Below are 11,266 nucleotides of genomic sequence, written 5' to 3'. Positions count from 1 at the left end.
CTGTGGCCTGTCTTAGTCCTGGTGTTTCAATTAATGCTGCTCAATCCTCTGCCCCTGTCGGCTTTGTAATCATAAACTGATAGTTTCATTGAAATACTATCAATGTTCTTCCTTAGTGTTTTCTGGTATCAGACCAGGTATCTCATGGATATATTCAGAATTTAACAAAATACATCCTCACCATTCAACAGCCTCACTGTGGTTTTATATAGGTATTTCAACGTACAAAAGCAAAACATTACGTGCAGCATGGGCTCGTTAGGTTAGGAGAAGAAAACAGGAGCAGACAAGTTGATGATTTTTCTGACTATCATGACTTCAGTGCTCTTAGCTTCTTCAAGCTGCTCTTTCTATAGTCAAGATAGCAGCTTTTATAATGTGAAGAACCTTCTTGCCTATTTTTAATAAAAATACATTGAAAACATTGATGAAATGTGTTTGGAAAGCTGACTGTAACTGGCCTTTACTAAACAAGTAATGTTTAGCCTGAACAAGTTTCTAAAACAGCAATATCTCTTACTTGTATCTTTTATTTGTTTGTTTTTCATAGGATATTTAAAATGAGAAGATTTCTCATTAAACTTGGCTGAATGCTCACTTTGGTGTTTTTGCAATAACAGGTGCACTGGTAGTATAGTTCATCAATAAGCCCAAGCAAGGTAAAAGATAGGGTTTCGCCCTAAAAACGGGGAAACAATGGATAGGAAAGTGTTTTAAATAGTTACCACATCATATGAGAATAAAGACATAACAGAAAATTAATAAATATCATTAAAGCAATAGGGGACCACAGTCAGCTTGAACAGCATATAGTATCAGTAATCATCAGTAATAATAATAATGAAGCAGGTCATTCAATAAATAAAATCTCTTCATCATACAGTAACGTTAGTATTTTCCAAATATGCCTTTGATATGGATGTCTATGTGCCTCCTGTGCTGATATGTGGTGACGTCTTGTTTTGTTCAGCAATACGTACCACTGCTTTCTCTTTGCCTGCATGTTTAGGTTGTAAGAAGGCCTACTTTGTTTCTCTTGTCTAAAGGAACTTAGGGGTAACAGACTCCAAGGAAAGAGGGAATGGTCAGTAGGTTTCTAGGTGTTCACCCAGAAAAATTCCCTCTCTGTAAAACAACTAACTTCTTACTTAACCTTGGAGGGGTTGCTCGTATTATTTTCCACTGTGGCTAATTTCAGAGCACTAATCAGACCATTTAGATGTGGGGTCCCAATATGAAGACTGCTTGAATCACTCCAATGGTTTGCTTCATCTGAAAGGCTTTTCCATTTTGCTCTCACCGCTCATGGCCAGCTTGTGCACTCAGTTTACCATTTGTCAGCTCTAGTTCTTGGTGAACCCTCCCTTGAGGCAATTCAAACTGCCATCCTGGCAGATAACTAACCTTAGAGGAGGGAGTTTTCTGCTTGGGTAATGAGTTGAATCAAATCAGCCTAAGTGTGCATTAAACACCAGAGTCTGTGTTCAAGGGAAGGCCACCGTTAAAGGAAAGTGAGATCTTTTCTTTCAGGAAGTGGTAGCAAAATACCGATAATTCTGCCATCTCATGCAACTTCACCCTTGGCATTTCAGAAGAACACCAACAGAAAGAAACATTTTTTGGCTAGATGTGCATCTGATATATAACTTTAAAAATACAGTGAGACAGTTATTTTGCTGGCTGAAACTCTTTGATAGTCACAGTAAAAGCTTAGGAAGGGGACCTGATCTTTTGGCACTGTTAACTACTGCCGTCTGTGCTCGTAAGTTTTTGAAGGTGGTACGTACATTTACATAGTTATATACAAGAGACTGTGCATTGAACAGAAAGTATGTTTGACCCCTATCTAGTATTAAATAATTTGTTTTCTGCATCTTCAATGGGTCCTCTGTGAGCTAAGCTGTCTGTATTCTTTGGGGCTCATCAGCCAGCTAGCTGATTAGGGTCAAATAAGAACAAGTTATTAAACATTTTAGGACACTGCCGCTAGAAGAGTCAGGAATGGCAAGTGCAGATAGATCATGCATCTAATCCCACGGCTGATTAAGTATGAATGAAGGATGAGAAGCTACCTTTAAATTCCCAAACACATGGCTCCAAACAGAGCATTAGGCACACAAGCAGTTTTAAGTAAATCCCACCTCCAACAGTACATGCAGACTGTATCTGTTGCTTCTGTGGAAACTGTCACTGACTCTCAGAGTTTATTCACTGGTTAGACAAAAATAATTAATTCAGAAAAGAAGCTAACTTTTGGAGCGCTCACTGTGAGCACAGAACTTTCTGTCCTGATATCTGGGCTGTGTTTTGGAGAATTTAACGTAAACAACTAAAGATCCTGAAATGAGGTTGTATACTGTGTTGGTAATCTTTTGTTCCAACGATATAACAAACAGTCCAACCTTTTAATTAAGAACTTTAATTCATTTATACTCTAGCTTTGTGTATTACTGGAAGACAAGACAAATCAGGGTCATTTGGGGTCCTGGGCTATTTGTAATAGCTGTGTATCCAAATAGAGTGTAGTGGAGCAAATGCAAAACTCCTCATGGCTACTCTAAATACTGGTGAATCTAATAAAACTAAGTGTAGGGCAGTTAAGAATCTACCATAGTCTGAGGCTGTCAGTAGAAAGCTTCTCATGGTACGAGATGAACCAATTGCACTAATTAATACTTCTAAGATTATATCCGAAAGTACTATGCTAATTTTGATTAAAATTTTAAATTCTCAGTTTAGCTTCAAATTATTTTGTTTCACTAAGCAATTTTCAAACCCCATTTCCAGGATCCATGAGAGCTAGAACACAATTACAGCACCTACATCTGTTATTCCAAAATTAGGTAAAATACTCATTTACGTACTAAAGCTGCTTTTCTTCGATTTCTTATTAAGTAGTTTCTTTAATATACCTTTCTGCCATACTTATATCTCTGTTATTCTCTTATCTAAAACAACACATAGCAAAGTCTTTTTGTCCATACTGTTTGAATTATAACAACCTAGGTTTCGTACTACGTTTTGGGCAGTGACATATAGTTGGCAATCTCTCACATCTCTCAAAGGAAGGATGGGGTTAGCCTACAAAATTCAATAGATCCTGGAGCCCATAGCAATTGCGCAAATTATTTTGGGGAAAAGGAACTGTTTGTTTAAAATGTCTAAGTGAATTATCTTGCCACCTTAATTACCTTACAGGACAAGTTATATGCAAGAAGAATGAATCTCATTTTCCAAAAAAATACCCATAATGTAATTTTTCCAGGCAATGCTGAAGAAATTTAATAGTGTAGATGCTTAGTCAAATTTTATCTGAATCTTTTGGTCTGTAAAATTGGACAAAAACTCTGACAAGGATCAGCTCTTCTGTGAACTTTCTGGTACTTCCTGCTTTTGATTTAGCCAAAAATACTACACAGAAAGCTGAAACACAGCACTTTTTCTCCCAGCTGGAACTAGGAAATGCAGAGTAGGAAAGTGAAAAACACAAATAGAGAAGAGGCAAATGATCCAAATGTGTCCAAAACCTCTTTAAAATGTTTTAACTGAGCTAGAACTGGAACTATTAATGATTGAACCCCAATGACAGGATTTGTGGAAAAAAAAATCAGAGATAATATCCAAATTTACACTGTGTATGATTTGAAAATGTATTTTTGCACCAACACTCATACTGGATGATAAGTATCACATTTAAGGAATAAATACTGTACAGTATGTAACTGAAAGCAGCTTATACTCTATGCATGTGCACATATATAAGGAGGCATGTAAAGACACAGTTACGTAGCTCCACCTTTCAATGAAGCAAAGATTAAAGACTGTTCAGCAGTTATTAAAATAAATTTCAGTTGAATATCAGTACTGGCAAGATGTTAGTCTTAGAGATGCTTAGGCTAACTTGGAATGCAAAAGCTGTGTGTACAGAAAAGCAATCAAAGCTTTGTCTCCATCACTAGTAAAAAAATATTGTCAATGCCTAGTGATTAGCATGCACTACAGAGTAAGGGAAACAGAACAGGTTTCAAAGCACTGAAATTAATCTGCTACATATATTTTTATTTTGCACGAAATCACTCTCTAGTCAATTGCAAAACAAAATTATACAAGCTGAAAAAACTGGCAAGTGCTACTGTAACTTAAAATGTTCATATGCATTTTATATGCCTATATATTGTTACAGGTCCCAAGACACAATATTCTGTTAGAATCAGCATAGAACTCAAATAGCTATACAATTGAGAAGTTAAACAGAAACAAAAAGCTGATCCAAAAATTTTTCCAGACATAGTATCACCTGATCCTCCGTAGGGGCAACAGTTGTTTTTACTAAGGTGGTCCAATGAACAGCTGAAAAGGTCAGTGTGTGGATTAACATTTTTTCGCTTTCCCATGGAGTCCTCAACGACCATATTTACAAAGGAAATTCTGGCAAAGCTTTCCATATGAAATTGATAGTGCCTTAATGATTCCCCCCTCCCCCTAACTAAAAAGAAAAAAAAAACCTATCTAAGTAATTTAAGTATGTCAGAATGTGTACAAAGTTAGCAAATAAAAGGTTCACAGAATTACCAATCTTTGACAGTTAAGCAGATTGACAAAAGCAAATTCAGGTACCATATAGGTTGATTTATAAAAATACAATTGGAAATTAAATGGTAAATGGTTTGTAGTTGTCTGAAAATGACTTCTTGATGTTCACTTTTCCAAGTCCTATGCTAAGGAAACATCAGAGGATCTAGTTATTTTGTTCTGTAGGGAAGAACACAGGAAACATACTAAAAACACTAGCTGCCTATTCTATTTTTTTTAATATTCACTTTATACAGGAAAGAAATAATATTAAGAGCCTTGAACTTGGTAGTATTATTCCAATTCTTGGTAAATAATTTTAAATAGTCCTTAAAAACAGAGTATTAAAAACAAGTGTCTTGGCTTTTGGATTATATTTACAACCTCAGAAAATAGGAGAAAATTTTTGCTCTCTCCCCCCTGCCATTGGAGTATGAGCTGTTCCAAACAACAAAACACTCAAAATCTGAGTCTAAATGTACTTGCACATATTTAAAACAAATTTGCACTCGTCAGTATAGATACTGAGCACACTGTCTGGTATTCTACAGATCTAGGTGCTATATAAAATTGCTGATTTTTAAGTACAGTAAAAATAGGATTCACTATTTTCTACTAAAGCCAGAAAGACATGTCTGTAAGCAACAATTCAGGTATCACTGCAATGAAGTTGAGTGTTCATAGAAAAAAAGCTGCTCAAATTTCACTGTAGTACACATCCAGCAGGGTAGCAGTGGCCCAGTCCAGTGTGTCCTTTCACACCCATGCAGGTTCTTAGCTCTGTGTCTATGAGCCTATTAAATCTCCTGTTAAATATGTGTTCTGGTTAAGCCACGGCTACAAGGTCAAAGCAGGGCTGGATCTTGAAAAATCTTCCAGTCTGCTTATTCTGCAGTTTAAGTGCACACTACTTTATGCAGGATTGGACAGTCTTCCAAAACGATCTTACAGTTAACAAATTGTGTAAGTTCTAGCCCCAGGACTTCTAGTTCCCTACATACTAAGATTTCCATTTGGCTGTATATATGGCTTAAGTTGCCTTTAACTCACTACTGCCTTACAAAAAAAAAAAAAAAAAAAAAAAAAAAAAAAAAAAAAAAAAGCTGTTTACAGCTCTTTGTCCATTTGAACCCCAATGAATGGAAGACAGTGTGTATCCAGCAAACAGAACATACAGAAGTTTATGTTATATACATCAAGGACCAGGACTCTGAAAGAAACATCAGTGATTTGCACTTCCCTGTAAAAGGTCCCATAGATGAGTCAGATTGCTGCTCAATGCAGGAAACGTTAGACACTTCAGTACACTTGCTGCATTACAAGAGAAGAGGGTGGTGAAGCTCTCCACACCATGGCGGCTTACCATTCTCTGAAAATATTATCTGCAAGCTGGTGCATCATTTATGTGGGTTCTGTATCAATTAGCCAGCTTTCTGGATAGAAATAACTGTTTAAAACACAAATGATAAAATTCACCTGGAAATAATCTGTAAAACATGTTTAGTACCTTCACTTGTAATTAATCTCTGCAGAAAGCAGGGCAAGTTCATCAGTAATGAGCAGCTGGGAGCCCTCCATGAAAGCAATCCTTGTCCAACTAACAACTGCACAGCAGCTAGAGGAAGGTGGGACCTGATTTAATTCATATCTGATAACTGAGAGCTGAACATAGTGAAAAGTCCTTCAGTAAAATAGGAAGGAGAAATAGGAAGGAGCTGTTTTTACTGTCCTAAAATTTTCAGGGGGTAGCAAACCAAGGCCTTCTGTCTTAAGTAATTTAAAATTTTTGCAATTAGCTTTACTGGGATTACCACCTCTTCCAGTTCAAAATGTAATATTCTGAGATGCTTTCAGAATGCAATCTTTGTATTAGTTTACGTATTTCAGCCAACAAAATGATCAGAAATTTCTAAAATAGACCAGTAAACACAGACTGCATAAAAGCATTTTGAGATGATCAAAGTATTCACATGCAGCTTTGTCAAGAACATCAACAGAGACATGTTTTTGTATCTCTTTCCACGATTGAAAAAAAAAAAAAAAAAAAAAAACAATGTTGCTTCTTTCACTTCAAAAGCCCTTTCAGTTCTGAGGAGGACATCTCCCCAGAAGCCTCAGGGGAAAAGACACACACAGGTAAGGAAGAAATTCAGATTAACTGCACTGTGAAGTCTTGGCCCAAAATTAATGACTAAGTGGACAGAGATGGAAGGAAAATCAGAAGACAGGGAGAGAGGTCAGCGGGGGGATGCTTTGGTTATGTTGGAACATGATCAGAGGTGAATTGAAAAGATGATACCAAAGGCACGATGACTCTATTTGAGAGCATGCAGCTCTTAGCTTTTGATCTAATACCATTGCTTTTAAGTGCGGTTTCCCATAAACTAGCACATACTAAATCCAACAGCCCTGGGACAACCCCAACATAAGACATGTAATGAGATTGTCATGGCAGACAAATGGAAGCTGCTGTATTGTCCACAGAATACACGCTAGAAAAGGCAGAGAGAACATTGCCATTGTAAATAAAATTCTTGGTTGAGTGCTAAGTAGTTATTCACTTCTGAGACACACTTGCACTTTTATCAACTTTTCTGTGCTACTTTGCTTGTTCTGCACTTTTTTGTTTTTAATAACCCGCTGGGATACCTGCAACAGTTTTATAAGGTTATAGGAATACTTCTTTTTATTAATATATGTGTTTTGATTGCACTGAGTGTGGGTGAGTGGGTGAATACTTTAGAAAAAAAGAAGGGGGTCAAAAGGTTCATGCAACTGATTCTGACTAGACACTACTGTAATACCAAAATATTTATCCTTGTTTAAGCCTGCTGGATACCTTTACACCAACTGTTGTTGTATTAAATAACTTCTTTGCTTTCTGTACAACATTTCAAATATCATTTTAATAATTATCTCTTATACTGAAAGCCTACCAATATGACCAGATTTCAGCATTTTTAACAACAATTTCTATCTATACAAATTGCTTTAATTTGGCATGCAGAGTTACTCATCTGAAACTAGCAGAAGGAAATTCTGTGGTAAGATCAGGTTTTCACAGAATCACAGAATGGTTGAGGTTGGAACTGACCTCTGGAGATCACCTAGTCCAACCCCCCTGTTCAAGCAGGGTCACCGAGTACATCGCCCAGGACCCTGTCCAGAGGGCTTTTGAGTATCTCCAGAGAAGGAGACTCCACAACCTCTCTGGGCAACCTGTTCCAGGGCTCCGTCACTCTCATAGTGAAGAAGTTCTTCCTTATATTCAGGCGGAACTGCCTGTGACTGAGTTTGTGCCTGTTGCCTCTTGTCCTGTCACTTGGCACCACTGAAAAGAGTCTGGCCTCTTCTTCTTTACACCCTCCCTTAAAGTATTTATAGACCTTGGTAAGATCCCCTCTCAGTCATCTCTTCCCCAGGTAAAACAGGCTGAGCTCTCACGGCCTTTCCTCACAGGGGAGATATTCCATCCCTTAATCATACTTTTAGCCGTTTGCTGGACTCTCTCCAGTAGCTCCATGTCTCTCTTGTACTGGGGAGCCCAGAACTGGATACAGTACTCAAGATGAGGCCTCACCAGGGCTGAGGAGAGCGGCAGGGATTACCTCTCTTGACCTGCTGGCAACACTTTTCCTAATGCACCCCAGGAGACCATTGGCCTTCTTGGCCACAAGGGCACACTGCTGGCTCATGGTCAACTTGTCATCCACCAGCACTCCCAGGTCCTTCTCTGCAGAGCTGCTTTCTAGCAGGCCAACCCCCAGCCTGTACTAGTGCCCAGCGTTATTTCTCCCTAGGTGCAGTACCCTGCACTTGACTTTGTTGAACTTCATGAGGTTCCTCCCTGGATACCTCTCCAGCCTGTCCAGCTCTCTCAGAGCCACTCTCCCAGCCACTCCTCCTAGTTTGGTATTATTGGCAAAACTGCCAAGGGTGCACTCTGTCCCTTCATCCAGGTCACTGATGAAGAGGTTGAACAATACTGGGCTGCTCATCTAACCTGCACATCCTGAGCTTGCCTAGGAGGATGTTATGGGAGACAGTGTTGAAAGCCTCGCAGAAGTCAAGGTAGACAACGTCCACTGCTCTCCCCTCATCTACACAGCCAGCCATCACAGAAGGCTGTCAGATTGGTTAAGCAGGATTTCCCCTTGGTGAATCCATGCCAGCTACTCCTGATCACCTTCTTTTCCTCCACATGCTTAGACATGACATTCAGGATGAGCTGTTCCATCACCTTTCCGGGGATGGAGGTAAGGCTGACTGGCCTGTAATTTCCTGGGTCCTTCTTCCTGCCCTTCTTGAAGACTGGAGTAACACTGGCTTTCTTCCAGTCTTCAGGCACCTCTTCTGTCCTCCATGAGCTTTCAAAGATGATGAAACGTGGCCTAGTACTAACATCTGCCAGCTCCCTCAGCACTCATGGGCACATCCCCTCAGGGCCCATGGATCTGTGGGTGTCAAGTTTGCCTAAATGCTCTCTAACCTGATTCTCCTCAACCAAGGGAAAGTCTTCCTTTCTCCAGACTCTTTTCTCTTGTCTCCAGGGTCTGGGATTCCTGAGGGCTGCCCTTAGCAATAAAGACTGAAGCAAAGAATGCATTCAGTAACTGCCTTCTCTGTATCCTTTGTCACCAGGGCCCCCATCCCATTCAGCCCACATTTTCCTTAGTCTTCCTTTTGTTGCTGATGTATTTGAAGAAGCCCTTCTTGTCGTCCTTGTCATCCCTTACCAGATTTAATTCCAAATGAGCCTTAGCCTTCCTCATCACATCTCTTGCATATGCTGACAACATTCTTATATTCCTCTCAAGTGTCTGGTCCTTTTTTTCACATTCTGTATACTTCTTCTGTTTGAGTTTTGCCAGAAGCTCCTTGCTCATCCATGCAGGTCTCCTGCCCCCTCTGCTTGTCTTCTTAGTCATAGCGATGCACCACTCCTGAGCTTGGAGGATGCATTAACCAGCCCCCTTGGTCTCCTCTTTATTCTAGGGCCCTAACCCATGAGATTCCCCCAAGTAGGTCCCTAAAGAGGCCAAAGTTTGCTCTCCTGAAGTTCAGGGTTATGATCCTACTTGCTTCCTCCTCACAGGATCCTAAACTCTACCATCTCATGTTCACTGCAGCCATGTCTGCCCCAACCTTCACATTCTCAAACCATCCCTTGCTTGTTTGGTAGTACAAGCTCCAGCAGTGCACCTCTCCTGGTTGGCTCCTATCACCTGTGTCAAAAAGCTATCGTAAGTGCTCTGCAGGAACCTTGTGGACTGTTGGTGCCTAGCTGTGTTGTCTTTCCAGCAGATATCAGGGTGGCTGAAATCCCCCATGAGAACCAGGGCCTGTGATCATGAGGCTACTTTCAGCTGTCTGCAGAAGGCCTCATGGACTTCCTTATCAGGTGGCCTGGAGTAGACACCCACAACAGTGTCACCCACATTAGCCTGCTCCTTAATCCTTACCCATAAGCTCTTGACTTGCTCTTCATCCAACCCAAGGCAGAGTTCGATACACTCCAGTTCTCTAATTCTTCCTGTTTATTCCCATGTTGCATGCATTGGTGTACAGGCATTTCAGAGAGATAATCAAGCACACAGGTTTTGTTTCTGTACTAAGACATAACATCAAGCTGCAGCAGATTGTAACCCTACTGGAAAAAGTAAAAAAGGATCTTCAAAATCCTTTGGAATTGCCTAATTATAACAGAGTATATTCAGGCAGTGAAATTGTCAGCTACATAAATCAAAACTCCTGATCTATGCTAATTACTGCATATTTATTATTACTGCTACAGCTGTTTTGTTTTTGTGGCAATATATCAAACAAAAATAGTAAGAATTTCAAGGTAAAAGAAAATAACACACAAAATAAAATGTCTTTCCTGTTAAGAAGAGGGCAAATTGAATTTAAAGTAGACAAGAAAATCTTAAGGCTAAAGGATCTTCCAGGTTGTAGCAATATCAATTGAATTAGCACAGAATTTTTCCAAGTAGTATTTTACATTGATACCACAAAAGCAGAAGATGACTTTTCCTAGAAAAAGGATTAGATGACTATTCTAAAATTTGATTTTTTTTTAAGATGAGCAGTCAGTAGAACATCTTTGTCAATTAAATAAACAGAATATTCAGGAAGTTAAGTTGTCTCTCCTAAAAAGATAGGGTAGGACAGAGACAACGGTGAAAATAAAATAATAAAATCTTTCAAATATGAGAAGTAAAAATGGTCTTACTTTTTGAGTGACTGTAATCTCACTTTTTGCTGTCCTGATCCTGAATTGGCTGTAATTTAATTCAGCAAATAGACTTACAGATGACATTTTATGATAAGCGATTATTTTATTTCTTTTTTATAAGATGCTGATGGCCAGGAAAGTTCAACAGAGGCAGGTGTGCTTGCTGTAGGTACTGTATGGGTAATTGCAAAGTATTTGTGCTGTGTTAATTGAGCTTTAGCACAGAAACAAAACAACGCCCCTGCCAAACAACACCAAAACCTCTCTTAAAAACTCATCTCACACCACGTACAAAGTTAAAAAAAAACCTTGTATATTTTATTTGATGGAAAAATAAGCAAGTATTATGTGCATGATATCTGATTTTATCAAAACTGTTATATTTGCAACTTAAAAATCAAACATAAAAGTTTTGTATTTTTTGTTCTTTTGTTCTCTCAGTGAATAAATATCAGTACA

Source organism: Rhea pennata, chromosome 1 (assembly GCF_028389875.1).
Source record: "Rhea pennata isolate bPtePen1 chromosome 1, bPtePen1.pri, whole genome shotgun sequence".
NCBI lineage: Eukaryota > Metazoa > Chordata > Aves > Rheiformes > Rheidae > Rhea > Rhea pennata.
Note: the sequence above shows the minus strand (reverse complement) of the source record.